An 8,380-nucleotide genomic window follows, 5' to 3' on the forward strand; every position below is an offset into this window, starting at 1 on the left:
CTACTGCCACTGGCAAGAGTAGGTGGGTTCTGGTCTCTCCTTCATATGTGAACTTCTTCCACGGTTCTGTATGCTTAGACCTCCGCTGGATGAGCAGCAAATATATGTAGACTGTTGGGAGACAGGGTTTCTTTTAAAATACAGAGTGTGTGTGTATCACTGTGGTTTGCTCTTACTCATCCCGTCCCCTTGCCTGGTTCCCACTCCTGTTGGTTTCCTTCTTCTCCTCAAATAGTCCACAGCACACATGCACAGACACACACACACACACACACACACACACACACACACACACACACACAAATACATACATACACACTCACATACATGCATACACATACATAAATACACACACATACTCACATACATGCATACACATACATAAATACACACAACACAAATACATACATACACACATACATGTATACATATATATGCTCTTTTTAACCTCCCTTGCCTCACAGATCGTGCCTGTCAGACCTCTTCCCCTTACGTAGTCACCTTGCTAATTTTGCACCATGAAAAGAAACTTGTGATATTTGCCTTCCGAGTCCAGCTTATTTCATTTAATGTGGCGATTTCCAGATCCATCCCTCTCTGAATCATTTTCACAGTTTCTTTTTCTCGTCATGACCACTAAAATTACGTTTTCTGTATGGTTCACACTTTCTACATCAACTCTTCTGCTGACAGACATCTAGGCTGGCTCCGCAACCTGGCTATCACGATCAGAGATGCAGAAAGGACAGAAGAACAGATGTGAGAGTATCTCCAGGAGTGTTTGCAGAGAGTCCCTTGGATAGCTACCCAGAATGGCACTCAGTGCTCCAGGAGGCCGACACACTGGCTCCTTGTCTCCTCCAGCTCTCATCCCTCCTTTGGATGTTCTTTTCCCACTTCCTCTCCAGTGCTCCTTAATCTAAGTGCCTGAAGTGTTCAGACAAGACACTGGGAAAACGGAGTCTGCTGCACAGCAGTTATGAGTCTTGCAAGGAGCCTAGGTCCTTTGTGTCTTTTAAGTGTTTGCTTGTGGTATGTTAGAAAGGGGCTCACACAGTCCAGGCCAGGTTCCAACTCACTAGACAGCTCAGGCTGCCCTGCAACCCGTGACCCTCCTACTTCAGCCACCCAGGTGCTGGGATGACGCATGGGCCACCACACCTGGCACATCTCATCCACTCTTTGGGACTAAGGAAATCACAGCTATGGCAAGGAGTTACAGGGAAAAGGAAAAAGAACCAGGCACATAGAATGACTCCAAAGAGAGCATAAGTAGTTTTACTATCGCTGGGAGGCAGAGCCCTTGCTACGCCATGAGGTCAGAGCCAGAAACCCTTCAGGAAAAGCCGGTAGCCAGTGCTGCTCTATAATACCGCACCACTTGGTCAGCACTTGTTAAACGGATCTAACCGCGTAAAACTACCTATTTCCAAGCCAGGGGCAGTCACAGACAGACAGACAGACAGATGCACACCTTGTCAAGCCTTACTGTAAAGTACAAAGGGTGGCGTGAGAAGCTACATTTCAGGTGGACAAAGGGTTAATATTCCCAACGCAAAGGGAAAAGCCATAACCAATCAATGCGGGAAAGGCAAATCTTCCAATAGAAAGGCGGACAAAGGACATGAGCACGCAGCTCAGAGAAGACATCCAAATGGCCAATAATCAAAGATCAGCAACAGACACCTTCGTAGCCATTAAATATGAGGCTCACTTGTGACTGCCTTCTTTGCGAGATGCCCATGACATAATATTCAACAACAACAACAACAACAACAACAACAACAACAACAACAACAGAACAAACGGGTGGGGGGAGGCAATTTCAAAACAGCAGGTAGAGGGACGCCATTATGGAGAATTGTGTGAGAGTTTCAGACCAGCAGACTCGTGACCTTACCACTGGGGTCAGGAGAGGTGGGAGACACTGCTCAACAAGGCTGCCACTATGGCCGCTGTCTCATCCTTCACGTCCTTGGGATTTTTTTTTCTTTTACTCTCCTAGTTTCATTTTCTATTCCTTTGCAGATTGAGAGAGACTGGGAGAAATTTTTATTAGTGTAAAGATAGACTTCTGTACGTCCTTGCTCTTTTACTGACTGCATAGTTTTAAGTTCAGGAAAATGTTTCTTTTCCTGTTTCTCTAGTTGAAAACAAACTCCAGAGGCCGTGGATGTGCCTCAGCGGTAGAGCGCAGGCCTAGGTTTGATCCACCGCAACGAGGTAACGGCAGTGCATGAGAGAGGGAGGTGGAAATTCAGTGGGAAATGTGGCTAGCACATGACTACCTGTGGTATCTGTGCCTACCTATCTATAAGACTGCCCCGAACAAGGGGAAAGGTCTATCCACGAGCTCTTGTTCAGTGAGTGTTTACTGAGTATAAAGTAAGGGACTGTACAAAATAGTCTACAGCATTTCCTCCTCCTAGGTCTGGCTCCTGGTTCCCTCCTGTCCTGCAACCCTCCTCCCTCCTTCCCTCTCTCCCAACCTCTAATGCACCTGCTCCCTTCCTGCCTGCCTCTCTGTCTTCCTCGCATGTTATTACACTCCCTCTCTCCCCTCTTCTCTACCCCCGCCCCCATTTCCTTTCCACAGCGGTGGTCTTGTTTGTCAGGTGGACTAGACCTTGCAGAGCTGCACTGCTCCCTCACGGGGCTTCCACTCCCTCCCACCGTCATCCCACTTGACTGCTCAGCGCACCCAGACCTGAAAGCGCTCTGACCCAGCACACCAGTTTCCAAGAAGGCTGTCATTCAGCCCTCAAAATATAGGCATGCGAGTCCCACAGGAGGAAGAGCAAATGGCCCAGAAACATATGGAAATGTGCTCATCTGGCCGGCCCTCAGCGTGATGAAGAACCAGTTCTGGTTAACTCACCGATTGATTTGCTCTTCAAAAACTGACAGAGACTTGTGAAATTGATGGCAGTGTGTGTCGCCTATAAGGTTAGGAGAAGTCAGACATTCTCAGACTGACAATTGGTGTGTGCATATTATGTGTGTATATATGTGTGTGTATGTATATATGTATGTGTGTATGTATATATACATATATGCATATATATTCACACACTATTTTTAGAGAGTAGTCTGACACACATGTCAAATGTCTCTACCTGTCTTATCTCAGCAAGTCCTCTTCTATGAAACTTGCCATAGATACGTATATGTACTAATAGAGATATTTGATCTAGAATGTGCATAGATCTTGAATAATGATAAAACTTTGTAAACCATTCAAGCGTTCTTTGAAAAAGAACACCTTAGGGAACTATGGTTGCTTACTACAGAAGCTGAGCAGTTATGCAGCTTGAACATTATTTTTTTAGGACTCGCCAACCTATAAAAATATTCACCATATATCCATTAGCTGACAAGATGGACCGTTTTGTTTAATATGATCCTCTTTGTAAACATAAAAATGCATTATGTATTTAAATTTAACCTTTATTTTATGTTTTGTCTGATGCACATCTGCGTATCCCATGCTTGCAGTGCCTGAATGGGCCAGAAGAGGGCATCAGACCCCCTGGGAATGGAGTTACAGGTGATTGTGAGCCTTCGTGTGGGTGCTGGGAACCAAATCCAGGTCTTCTGCAAGAGCAGCCAGCGCTTTTAATCTCTGAGCTAATTTTCCAGCTGCCATGGCAGAGTGTGTGTGTGTGTGTGTGTGTGTGTGTGTGTGTGTGTGTGTGTGTGTGTGTGTGTGTTCATAGAAACATCTGGAAGGATATTAAGAGAAATGTTATCGGCAAATATCTCAGAATAGAAGAGTTAGAACTGATATTTTGTTACCTTATAACCCTCCCAGGTTCATGTTCTATTTTCCTTCCTTCCTTCCTTCCTTCCTTCCTTCCTTCCTTCCTTCCTTCCTTCCTTCCTTCCTCTCTCCCTCTCTTTTTTTTATAACCCACTGAGTCCAGTTAATACTGCTCATACATGCATGGGCAGCCTGTTAGTCTACCCTCAAAGAAAAGTGGATCTCCTACCTCAACTGGAAATACCTTTGTTTTATCATCTTCTAAAGTTATCATGCATTACTATTGTAGTCAGATAAAACCAAAACCCAAACAAGGGGGTTTCAAAATGAGCAAAGCTGCATTCCATTGTGGTCAATGTGACTTGTCTTGATCACATCCAAAAGGGAAGATGTCTGAGGGCCCTGAGCCTGCCAGCACCCACGCCTCCCCATGCTGACTGCTTCTCCCCCATCTCCTCCCATGAACCTCCCTGATGTCAGCATAACATGGGATGGAGAACTCTGTTAGAGAGCATGAGGGAGCTTGGACTCGAGACTGGTAGACAGCGTCATGTAAACTGTAGAGAGAGGCAAAGTCGACTTGGTGCTGCCTGGGGAAAGAGGCTTATGAACGACTGCTGGGTAATTAGCCTAGGTAGGCAGGTTGAGTGTTTATTCTGATTTTTTCCCATAATCATTGCTGAAGGAGCTAGGCATCATTTGAAGGGAAGTAGATGATCAAGTACATTATGAGGAGGAGGCATTGTCTTATTAAGGTTTCTATAGCTATGATGGAACGCCATGACCAAATCAACTTGGGGATGAAAGGGTTTGTTTGGCCTACACTTGTGTACTGCTGTTCACTGCCAGGACAGGACCTAAAGCAGGGCAGGAACCCGAGGCAGGAGCTGAAGCAGAGGCCATGGGAGGTACTGCTTACTGGCTTTCTCCTCCCGGCTTTCTCGGCCTGCTTTCTTCTAGGCACTGCACCACTCACAGTGGCCATCTCCCATCAACCACTCGTTAAGAAAATACCTTACAGCTGGGGCTTATGGAGGCATCTTTTCAACTGAGGTTCCTTCCTTTCAGGTAACTCTAGAGTGCGCGTCAAGTTGACATAAGACTAGATAACACCACCATCAGCTCTGGCCTAGCTCAGTAGTAGAGGGCCTCTTAGAATATAACTGACTGGTGAGGGGTGGGGCCTGGGTGGCTCAGAAGTAGAGCAGTTGCCTAGAATCTCCCAATAAAGGGTGGAAGTGTTGCCCTGCAGTTGAATGCTTGCCTAATACATATAAGGCCTTGCTTTCCATCCCAACACTGCAATATACATATATGCATTTACACATATCTGTGTGCATATATATGTATATATGTATATATATATATGCATGCACAAAAAAGCATTCATTATCTCATATCTCACTAAGAGCAAAGTTACCATCTCTATGTCCCTGTGCCAGGCTTGCTTCTGCTTGTCAATCAAGCAAGGCATGTGTGTGTGTGTGTGTGTGTGCGTGTGTGCGTGTGTATGTGTGTGCGTGTGCGTGTGTGTGTGCGCGTGTACACATATATGTGTTTGTAAATTTGGATATTAAGCAATACAAAATAATAATGATGAAACCAAACAGAAACTTGGTAGAATTAAGCGCGCGGGAGCAACAGAAGCTAGACTGGAAAGTAGGGAAGATGAAAGATCTCCAAGCGTGAAGTCAGCCAGGCGTGGCGGCTCACATCTTTAATCCCAGCACTCAGGAGGCAAAAGCAGGTGGATCTCTGTAAGTTCCAGGCCAGTTAAGGCTACATGGTGAGACTCCCCGTCTAAAGAAATTGTTATTTAAACGTGAAATTTAAAAAAAAAAATCAGGATTTAAACTCTAGATGTGAGGTGCAGCTCGGCAGTAGAGCGCTTGCCTAGCGTGCCTGGGTTTGTTCTTCCGCAACGCAAACAAAATAACACAATAAAAAGCAAAAGAAGAGGTTAGGGAATAGGAAGCCCACTGAAACGTGACCAACGCCCTTGAGAACAAAATGCTTGGAACAGGACAAGCCAGAACCCTTTATTTTAAAAAGGAGAACACTTGAGAGTGCAGCGGTGTAGTGACGTAAAGGGACACGGGCAACGTTAAAGAGAACGTATCTAAAAGACATGATGGAAGTATAATGAAAGATTACGAGTTGAGGGCTGAGAGATGAGACAATTCAACAGAGAGATAACGGAAGCACCTTTAGTCAGAAGGAGCTGAAATTACAGCAGACAGGAGGGTTCAAAGCTGAAGTATTCTGACTCTTTGAACCCAGCAGACGGAAAGAGTCAGGAGAGAAAAGCAGGCGGCCACATCTGCTAGGGGACCCTGCGGACTCCGCACCCAGCATCGCCCATAGCTCCCTCCTCCCCGGGTCTTGTCACATTTTGTTATGTGAGCAACTATTTGATTAATGTCTTTCTCCCCCTGGAGACTTCGGGAGCCACAGGGGCAGGAACCACTGGTGTATTTCAGGGTACTTGAACAGAGTACTGATCGGTAAATACCAGTTCAGTGAAAGAATGATTGACGTGTCCCCCTTAGCTTGTCCAGGGTAGGACAGCTATGCTACCCCACAGATTTGGAGGTAGGTTGGACTAGCCACTCCCCATGCCCTGCAAACCAGACCTGCCCAGGACTTGGTCCCCAGGACCTTTGACTTGGCCACACACCAACCAACTGTGAAGAAAGGAGGTAAAGCTTCCGGTGAGAATAATCCCCAGGAATGAGAAACCATAGTCTAGGCAGGGAGTGACAGCACAGGCTGCAGGTGCCGACCCTATGTGGGTGACCTCAGGGAGAGAAAGGGAGGGCCCCGGAAGGGAGAAGAGCTTGGAGGGCAGCAGTGAGTGCCTGTAAGACTTTCCCTCCCATCTTTCTTCTTGCATTCTGTACCTTACAGAGGTTGTGTGACCACACCCCATTCTCCTCACAAGGATGCTGAGTTCCAGATTCTGTCTGCCCATTGGAAGTTGAGTTAAAGATGCCGTAGGAGCTAGTGGTAGCTCAGCCGAGGACCTGAGCGCTGTTCCCAGCTCCATCTGGTAGCTCGACTGCCCATAGCTCCAGCCTCAGGGGAGCCAACACCTCCATGGACATTAGGAATGCACGTGGCCCACATACATAAATGAAGGCGGCACAGACCAAAAGTAAACAAATCTTACGGATGCCACGGTGTGGTGGAGGACCACAGACATTAGGGAGGACTGACTAGAAGGTGGCACTGGTCTCATGCTGTGGGACAGATATCTGAGCTGCCCCTAACTTTGGCAGTATAAAATGACCTCACCCAATTCTGCCACACTGGCTCCAAGAGTCTTTTCTGCTTATGTTTTTAGACTTCATCCTAACCCGCTTTGAGTAAAACAAAAGAACAATTAGGCCCCTCTTTGGTGACTAACTTTGTCAGGGGAGGTGTTTGACTTTTGATGGATCCATAAAACCTCCTCAGACAGAGCCTCCAAAAAGAAAACCTGCAGAGCAGTTTATGTTTTTTACTGGCTTCATGCTAAGTAGTCCAGGCTGGCCCCAAACTCGCTCTGTCTCTCAGGCTAGCCTCAAATTTCTGATCCTTCTGCCTCTGCCTTTCCCTCCATGTCTTACTGGACTTCTGGGATTACAAATAAGCAATCTTTTAAAAAGATGCGACTGTATTTTATTTAAGGTGTACAGTGCACTGTTGTGGGCAGATAAGGTATTAGAAAAGTTATTATTGTGAATCAAATTAGTACTGCCGCCCTTTTACTCCGGTTTGTTGTATGAGTGCGTGCGTGCATGCGTGCGTGCATGTGACAAACACAGCTAAAATCTATTTATTTCACGTGATTTCCAAACACAGCCTACACATTTTGCCAAAGTCCTCACAGAAAGCATTTGGTCTCTAGCCTTGCTCGTCCCCCATTTCTGATCTGAAGGCTGCTTGCTATCAAAGCCTTTGAGGGAGAGAGGAGAGGCAGCGTCGGTGGGAGTGAGTAGTGGGTTTCTTTCTTCCTGTTGTCTCCTGTGGTGGGTAGTGCGTGGCAGGGGCAGAGTGTTTGATTTATCAAGATGACTGGGCTTCACAAACAAATGATTCCATTTTTCTTAAAGGCATTATCAGCCCATCTGACACGAACATATGATAGGGGGAAATTAGAAGTGGAAGGTTATAAAAGAGAAGTGGCCACTGACAGTCCCATCCTCCTAGCTTGGAAACCTCAACAGGCCTCCTCCTCCTCCTAGCCTCCTCCTCCTCCTCCTCCTCCTCCTCCTCCTCCTCCTCCTCCTCCTCCTCCTCCTCTCCTCCCTCCTCCTCCTTCCCCCTTCCTTCTCCTTCTTTTCTTCTTCAATAGAAAATTTGCCCACATATACACTAATAAAAATAAATCTGTTTCCGATTGCTAACTATGCAGCCAGGTGCTTGTTCGTTATGAGAAAGGCATGTTCATTAATTCTCAGCTATGAAAAGTGCACCGTGCCATAAATACACAATTCAAAAGTGTACTGCTGATAAATGAATACGCAGATTGTTAATGTGCCAGAGCGGGGTCCTGGGCACAAAGCACACGCCCAACAGGAGTGTCCCAGTGACGGGCTGGCCTTAAACAGCCAGTGTCGGACAGCCCCGAGCTCCAGT

The 8,380-nt window shown here is 46.4% G+C and overlaps 1 protein-coding gene across 6 annotated transcripts in view; it reads left to right on the forward strand.

The window, feature by feature from the left end:
- The window catches only part of Znf536 (zinc finger protein 536), a 464,620-nt gene that overhangs the window by 250,399 nt on the left and 205,841 nt on the right, over positions 1-8,380 (forward strand). The gene's annotated exons all lie outside the window — the stretch shown is intronic.

The sequence above is a fragment of the Rattus rattus genome, chromosome 2 (genome assembly GCF_011064425.1).
Source record: "Rattus rattus isolate New Zealand chromosome 2, Rrattus_CSIRO_v1, whole genome shotgun sequence".
Classification (NCBI taxonomy): domain Eukaryota; kingdom Metazoa; phylum Chordata; class Mammalia; order Rodentia; family Muridae; genus Rattus; species Rattus rattus.